Genomic DNA, 7,726 nt, shown 5'->3' with positions numbered 1-7,726 from the left:
TTAATAAGTGATTTTCCTTCCCCTTTCCCAAAAGGAATTGAAATTGTTATTTCCCCCTCTAAAGCCCTTTTAGCTAATTTATCTGCCTTTTCATTGCCTTTTACTCCTTCATGTGCTGGCACCCAACAAAACCAAAATCAATGGCACCCCTATATAATCTAAATAAAATATGATGAATTTCTAATACCAGATCTTTTCTATTATTTCCTTCTCCCTTAATACTTTCTACTACTGCTTTAGAATCTGTGTACACCACCACCCTGTCTGTTCGAATCTCCTCCACCCACTGTAAGCTTAATATAACTGCCACCATTTCTGCTGTAAAAGCCGACAATTGATCTGATATTCTTTTATAAATACATTTTTTAAACTCTGGAATATATATTCCTATTCCCACATATCCTTTTAAATTCTTAGAACCATCTGTATAAATTTTAAGGTAATTATTATATGTAGTTCTTAAATAAATATCAGTCTTTATCCCTATTTCATTTAAATTCCAATCATTTTTCATTGTATTAATTTGCAAATCTACATTAACCTCTGGTATTAACCATGGAGGAATAACGCTAATTGGATTAAACTGAGCTATTTCCTTGTCTTCTAATCCATACTTTTTAATCCATTTCCTAACCATCCATCCAAATCCATTACTTTGGAACTTCACATATTCCCAACAATTTTGTAGAATAGTTGAATTCACATGATCATCTATATTACTTTTAATTTTCATCCAATATGCTAAAGTTAATTTAATTCTCCTCATTTCCAGTGGAGTTTCCCCATTTTCAATTAAGAGAACATTAATAGGTGTTGTTTTTACTGCTCCTGTTCATATACGTAAAGCTCTACACTGTAATCTTTCTATTTTTTGTAATGATGTTTTAGCTGCTGCTCCATATATAATGCTGCCATAATCTATTATTGCTCTCATGAGAGCCCTGTATATGCTTAATAATGACTGTCTATCTGCCCCCCAATTATTTCCAGCCACAGCCTTTAACAGATTAATAACTTTTTTACACTTGGTTTCTAAGTTATCTAAATGTGTTTTCCATGAGTAAGAACTGTCCGACCATAAACCTAGATATTTATATTCTGTTACTCTTTCTAAAGTCTGTCCATATAATGTTATTGTTTCTATATTAATATTTCTCTTCTTTGTGACAATTGGATTTACTGGCGGTTGGCAACAAACTTTTAGTAGCATTACCGCCACTTACTGGTATGGAGTGTGGTTCTTCTTCTTCATCATCATCTTCATCTTTTTTTTTCTTCTTCTTCTCCTCCTTCTTCTTCTTGTAGAGACAAGATGCAGGCTGGACCTCAACTTGATGCCGTGGCTCTGTGGTAGGTCAATATTAAGGCCACTGTTACCAGTTTTCTCAATGGTAGATTATGGCATATTTTGTGACTTTATATTTATGTGCTTTTATTATGTAAAACATTTTGACACTGGACTGTTGCCGAAATGTGCTACACAAATAAACTTGATTGAAAAGGAGCCAGCAAGAAGAAAAAAAAAATCTGACATCAGGGAATACTTGAGATGACTCACAAGATTCTTAAATAACAATAATTAAACCCTTCACCTCCAAAATTCTCACCTTCTTGAAATTTCCTCTGTTTCTTTGTTCTGCAAAAATATATCAGTCTTGCACAGCAGAAACAGACTTAAAGCTGTTGGAAAAGTAAAATTCTGGCCTGGTGAGTAAAAATATAAGGGATCAGATCAGAGAGCCAATAGAAATCCAAGAAAAATAATTTTTGAAGAATTTTAGTTTTTCAGGAGGCAAATCAAAACTCAAAGAAAACTGTCTGCCCCAACAAGCACTGCACTCCAAATACATTAAAACAAATTTCTATTGCCAAATCACTCAATGACAAAAGAAAACAGTCACTGACAGTCAACATATACCAGGATTGACTACAAATTATTTTAATAACTAAAAAAAGATAAATTAAATAGGATTTAATTGACTCTCCTGTTACTAAACATGAATTTGACAAAAACTTTGTGACAATATTGCATTTACTAATTGTTTTTAAATATGTCTGTCTAGTGACAGGCTGTCACAGTTTCAACAGCAGATGTCACTAGTGAGAAATGAATGAAGCATCAAGTAATGAACTTTTGGGCAAAGCAATGGGCCGGGAAGCTTCATTGCTTCATGAGGCTTCATTTGGCCATCACTAATAATCACTATTCATACTACAATTATCTGAGTCATCTAATTCTTCGCATTCATCCATCACACTTCCTTGCTTAAAGTAACCTACAAGTAACTCCAAAATACACCTCTGTCACTTTAACCAACAAACACTACTCCCTTCAGAAGTTCCCTCGCACTGAGCTGGTGACGAGCAGCTGTTTAAATATGGAGCAGCACAGTGCAGGTGAGTGTAATGAGTAATCAAGGTAGAGTTGAAGGACTGAAATCATGACAAAGCTGTAGAGGGCAACATAGAGTTTTACATATAGAGGATGTGAAGTAAGGAAGAAGGCAAAAGAAATCATACAGTTTAAAATGACTAAAACATAATCTATGCAGAAGGAACAGAAAACAAGAGAGAGTGAACAAACAGCAAGTGAAATTACACAGCAAGGCAAAGTACAGTCAGGAGAAAATATCATAATATCAGTAGAAAAACTAATATTATTCGTAGTATATGTTATCAAGTGCACTGACCAAGCCAAGCAAAAAACTAAGATTAAAATAATAGTGAGAGGAGCTGAAAAGGTTTAGGGGTTTAAAGAGAGTTTAAGGGAGAACATAAACAAAAAGTTGGAGGTAGATAGGAGACCAGGACCACCATGTGAAAGTAGTTCATATTGGTATTACAATGGAATGCAAGAAGTTTAATTGATAATGGACATAAAGTTAAAGGTTGTGTTCATAGTCTTATAGAACAATCAGAAATTATTTTTTGTTCAGGAAGCATGGATGAAAAAACATTAGATTTTGTGATCAAAGAATATGATAGTGTAAGAAGAGATCAACAGGAGGAAGGTGGAGGAGGATGTGGAATATTTATAAAGCAAGGGATACAATATCAGGTATTAGGGAAAGGGAAAGAACTTGATTATATAGTAATTGACATATGGGAACAAGAAGGTAAATTTAAAATAATAATTTTTTTCTAATCCATTATCATTTGAAATAATGGAAGAGTTAACTGAATATTTGGAAGGTAAAGTAATTTGTTGTGGGATTTTTATTGCAAATAGTGCATTGTGGGGTAAAAATAATAATAAAAATGAACAAGTTATAGAAGATTTAATGGAAATGAAAAATCTTGTATGTATTAATGATGGGAGGGGAGCAATAATCAATGAACGAACAGGGATGGAATCAGTTATTGATTTAACAATTGTCTCAAATGTTTTAGCTGGTTTTTGTGATTTGATAAAAATTCAACAATAGGTAGTGATCAGTATCCCATAGTAACAAGAGTAGGATTAAACTTAAATAATAAGAATACAAAGGTCAATAAAAAAACTGAATTTTAATAAGGCAGACTAGATTAAATGTAGATACTTGAGTCAAATAAACTTAGGAAAAGTAGATATGAGAATGGATATAAATGATGTAATTTAAAAAGTTTGTAAGATAATCATGGAAGCAGCAGATAATTCAATAAAGAAAGCAGAATGTAAAAATTATGAGAAAATGGTTCCATGGTGGACAGATGAATGTAAAGAAGCAATAAAGATAAGAAATAAGGCATTTAAGGTATTAAAAGATAATCCAATTTCTAAGAATGTAATTGATTATAAAAGAAAGCAAGCAATGGTACGGAGAACTAATAAGAATGCAAAAAGAGAATATTGGAGAAATTTTTGTAGCACGAAAGAAACAAAAATAGAAAGAAATTTGGAAAATAATTAAAATAATGAATTGCATAAAGAGAGAGTTTGAATATCCTATATTAAAAGTAGGTAATATAAATAGAATAAAAGATGTAGATAAAGTTGAAATATTGGCAAGAACATTTAGTAAAATTCACAGTTCAAATAATATTAGTGAAGAGGGAAGAAAAGGAAAAGAAAATACAAAATAAAAAGATTTATTAGAGAGTGTTGAAGAAACAAATAATTTGTTGAATGTTAAGTTTACAAAAGCCAAATTGAATTACGCTCCAGGTAAAGATCAAATATGGCATAGAATGATAAGACAACTCAGTGAAAAATCGAAAGACATAAAATTGCAATTATATAATCAAATTTGGTTGGAGGGAAAATTACCACTGAACTGGAAGGAATCAATTATAGTACAAATAGCTAAACCAAAAAAAGATAACTCAAATCCAGAAAACTACAGACTAATAGCTTTAACATCAAATCCATGTAAAATAATGGAAAAAAAAAATGATTAATAATACACTAGTATATTATTTAAATAATAAAGGATATATGTCAAAATGTCAAAGTGATTTTCGAAAAGGAAGGAGTATTAACGATCCAACTCTTTGTCTAGAGCATGAACTTAGAAGAGCACAAGTAAATAAAGTGTAGTGGCAATATTTATTGATATAGAAAAAACATATGATATGTTGTGGGTTAAGGAACTATTAATTAAATTATACACATTGGCCATTAAAGGGAAAATATTTAAAAGGATTAAAGACTTTTTAACAAATAGGAAAATGCAAGTTAGAATTAGTGAAGAGATCTCAGGAAAATATATAGTAGAAAATGGAACTCCACAGGGGAGTATGATAAGTACATTGTTGTTCTCAATTATGATAAATGATGTATTTAAATATATTGGAAAACAAATGGGATGTTCACTTATTGCAGATAATGGAGCTGTTTGGAAAAGAGGGAAAAATGTAGATTTCATTGTAAAGAAATTACAAGAGCTTATTATTGAAATAGAGAAATGACAGTTGCAATTGGGATTTAAGTTTTCAGTTGAGAAAACGAAATGATATTTAATCAGAAAAAAATAAACAAGGAAATGAAATTAAAATTACAGTGACTGGAGCAGATAGAAATCACCACGACGGAACGGTACAGCGCCCGCTTGACGGCAGATGCAGCGCCAATCTGCCTGTCGATCTCCCGCTCCCTTCTTCCCCCATTCGTGAACAAGATCTCGAGATACTTCAACTTCTCCACTTGGGGCAGGACACCCCCCCCCCGACCCGGAGAAGGCACTCTACCCTTTTCTGGCTCAAGACCATGGCCTCAGATTTGGAGGCACTGATCGCCATCCCAGCCGCTTTACACTCTGCTGCGAACCGCTCCAACAAGAGCTGCAGATCACATCCCAATGAAGCCAAAAGGACCACATCATCCGCAAAAAGCAGAGATGCAATCCTAAGGCCACCAAAACCGATCCCATCAACACCTTGGCTGTGCCTAGAAATTCTGTCCATAAAAGTAATGAACAGAATCGGTGACAAAGGGCAGCCCTGGCGGAGTCCATCTCTCACCGGAAAAGAGCCCGACTTACTGCCGGCAATGCGGACCAGACTCTGACACCGGTCATACAGGGACCTGACAGCCCGTATCAAAGGGCCCAGTACCCCATACTCCTGGAGAAGCCCCCAAAGGGCTCCCCGGAGCACACGGTCGAACGCCTTCTCCAAGTCTACAAGACACATGTAGACTGGTTGGGCGAACTCCCAGAACCCTCCAGGACCCTGCTGAGGGTGTAGAGCTGGTCCAGTGTTCCACGACCAGGACGAAAACCACACTGCTCTTCCTGAATCCGAGTGTCGACAATCCGACGGACCCTCCTCTCCAGAACCCCCGAATAGACCTTGCCAGGGAGGCTTAAGAGTGTGACCCCCCTATAATTGGAGCACACCCTCCGGTCCCCCTTTTTGAACAGGGGGACCACCACCCCGGTTTGCCAATCCAGGGGAACTGCCCCAGATGTCCACGCGATATTGAAGAGTCGCGTTAGCCAGCACAACCCCATAACATCCAGAGCATTAAGGAAGTCTGGCCGATCTCATCCACCCCCGGGGCCCTGCCACCAAGGAGCTTTTGGACCACCTTGGCAACCTCGACCACAGATTGGAGAGCCCAACCCAGAGTCCCCAGGCTCAGCTTCCACAATAGAAGGCATGTCGGTGGGATTGAGGAGGTCTTCGAAGTATTCTGCCTACCGGCCCACAACATCTCGAGTTGAGGTCAGCAACACACCATCCCCACTATAGACAGTGTTGGTGCTGTACTGCTTCACCCCCCTGAGACACCAGATGGTGGACCAGAATCGCCTCGAAGCAGTACGGAAATCTTTCTCCATGGCCTCTCCAAACTCCTCCCATGCCCAAGTTTTTGCCTCAGCAACCACCCAAGCCGCATGCCGCTTCGCCCGCCAGTACCCATCAGCTGTTTCCGGAGTCCCACAGGCAAAAAGGCCCGATAGGTCACCTTCTTCAGCCTGACGGCTTCCATCACCGAAGGTGTCCACCAACGGGTCCGAGGGTTGCCGCCCCAACAGGCACCCACAACCTAGCGGCCACAGCTCAGATGAGCCGCCTCGACAATGGAGGCACGGTACACGGTCCACTCAGACTCCATGTCCCCCACCTCCCCCGGGACGTGTTCGAAGTCCTGCTGGAGATGGGAGCTAAAGCTCCGTCTCACAGAGGATTCCACCAGACATTCTCAGCAGACCCTCACAACATGTTTGGGCCTGCCAGGTCTGACTGGCATCCTCCCCCACCAGTGGCGCCAACTCACCACCAGGTAGTAGTCATTTGTCTGAGAAGATCAGTGACGTCAGTAACGCGTTAATTTGTAACGCACTACTGACATCGGACCACTTTTTTCAGTAATGAGTAATCTAAAGCGTTGCTTTAGAGGGGTAGCAGGGGTGGCATTTGCCACCCCCAACAGAGCCCTTGCCACCCCTACTGCCACCCCACTGGAAAAGGTAATTTTAAAATATAATACTTATGAGATCGGCAAAGATTTGCCAGGAAATCTGTAATGTCCGACTGTCCCTGAAGGCAGTCCGATGCAGTAGCAGCTCACTGACGCTGTTCATTGATTAAGCTGAGTCGCCAAGTCCGATTATTATAAGCGGCTTTGGGCTTCATTTTTTAAAAGTCGTTTGCAAATTTAATGAGTGGCGGGTTGCGCCTTTTTGGGCTCGTTTTTGTACGTGAAGTTGCTCATTTGGGCTTTGGAATAATCAGAGACTCATAATAAATCCCAGAATTTGTCCGTCATTGAGGTAGTCTTACTCAGTCTCTCCCTGCTCATCATTTCCCGGATGATCCGTCCCGCTGTGTCTTTGTTAATGTCAAGTTAATATATTACCTCTGAATGACGTCGAGCTTCGCGTTGCCCTCCAGAAAACTGAAAACATCGAAAACAATACGAACAGCGCAATAAACGTGAAAACAGCGACGAATGAACGTGTCCGTAGTTGGCAATAATTATAATGGCAACTTAACGCCATTCTAATTATTAATATTAAGATAAGTGTCACAAATCTGTGCTGCCATCTCAGTGGTGGAGCAGCAGGAGGAGCTCTGTGCGCTTTGACACCAAATGCAGGGCCGTAACGCAGAACCTAGAGGCTGGGGGAAGGGGGGCCTTAAAATCCTTCTTAGAGTTTTCCAGACAACAGTGGACCACACACATTACTCATGTTTTGTTAAGTTTTTTTTGTACAGTTTTTTTTTTTTTTTTGAAAAATCTCCTCTTCAGTTCAGCCTTATCAGTGGAGACACATTGCTGATGTTGCCATTATAAAATAGA

General features: G+C 38.6%; 1 protein-coding gene across 2 annotated transcripts in view; it reads left to right on the top strand.

Annotated features, from left to right (window-relative positions):
* The first annotated feature begins 1,305 nt into the window (after positions 1 to 1,305).
* tmem178b (transmembrane protein 178B) overlaps positions 1,306 to 7,726 on the top strand; it is a 62,706-nt gene continuing 56,285 nt past the window's right edge. For both annotated transcript variants that reach the window (XM_044107564.1, XM_044107562.1), the window contains exon 1: positions 1,306 to 1,350. The gene's annotated coding sequence lies outside the window, so the exon portion shown is untranslated. The remainder of the gene's footprint in view (positions 1,351 to 7,726) is intronic.

The sequence above is a fragment of the Gambusia affinis genome, linkage group LG23 (genome assembly GCF_019740435.1).
Source record: "Gambusia affinis linkage group LG23, SWU_Gaff_1.0, whole genome shotgun sequence".
NCBI lineage: Eukaryota > Metazoa > Chordata > Actinopteri > Cyprinodontiformes > Poeciliidae > Gambusia > Gambusia affinis.
The sequence above is the reverse complement of the archived record's forward strand: the minus strand, read 5'-3'. Positions and strand labels throughout refer to the sequence as shown.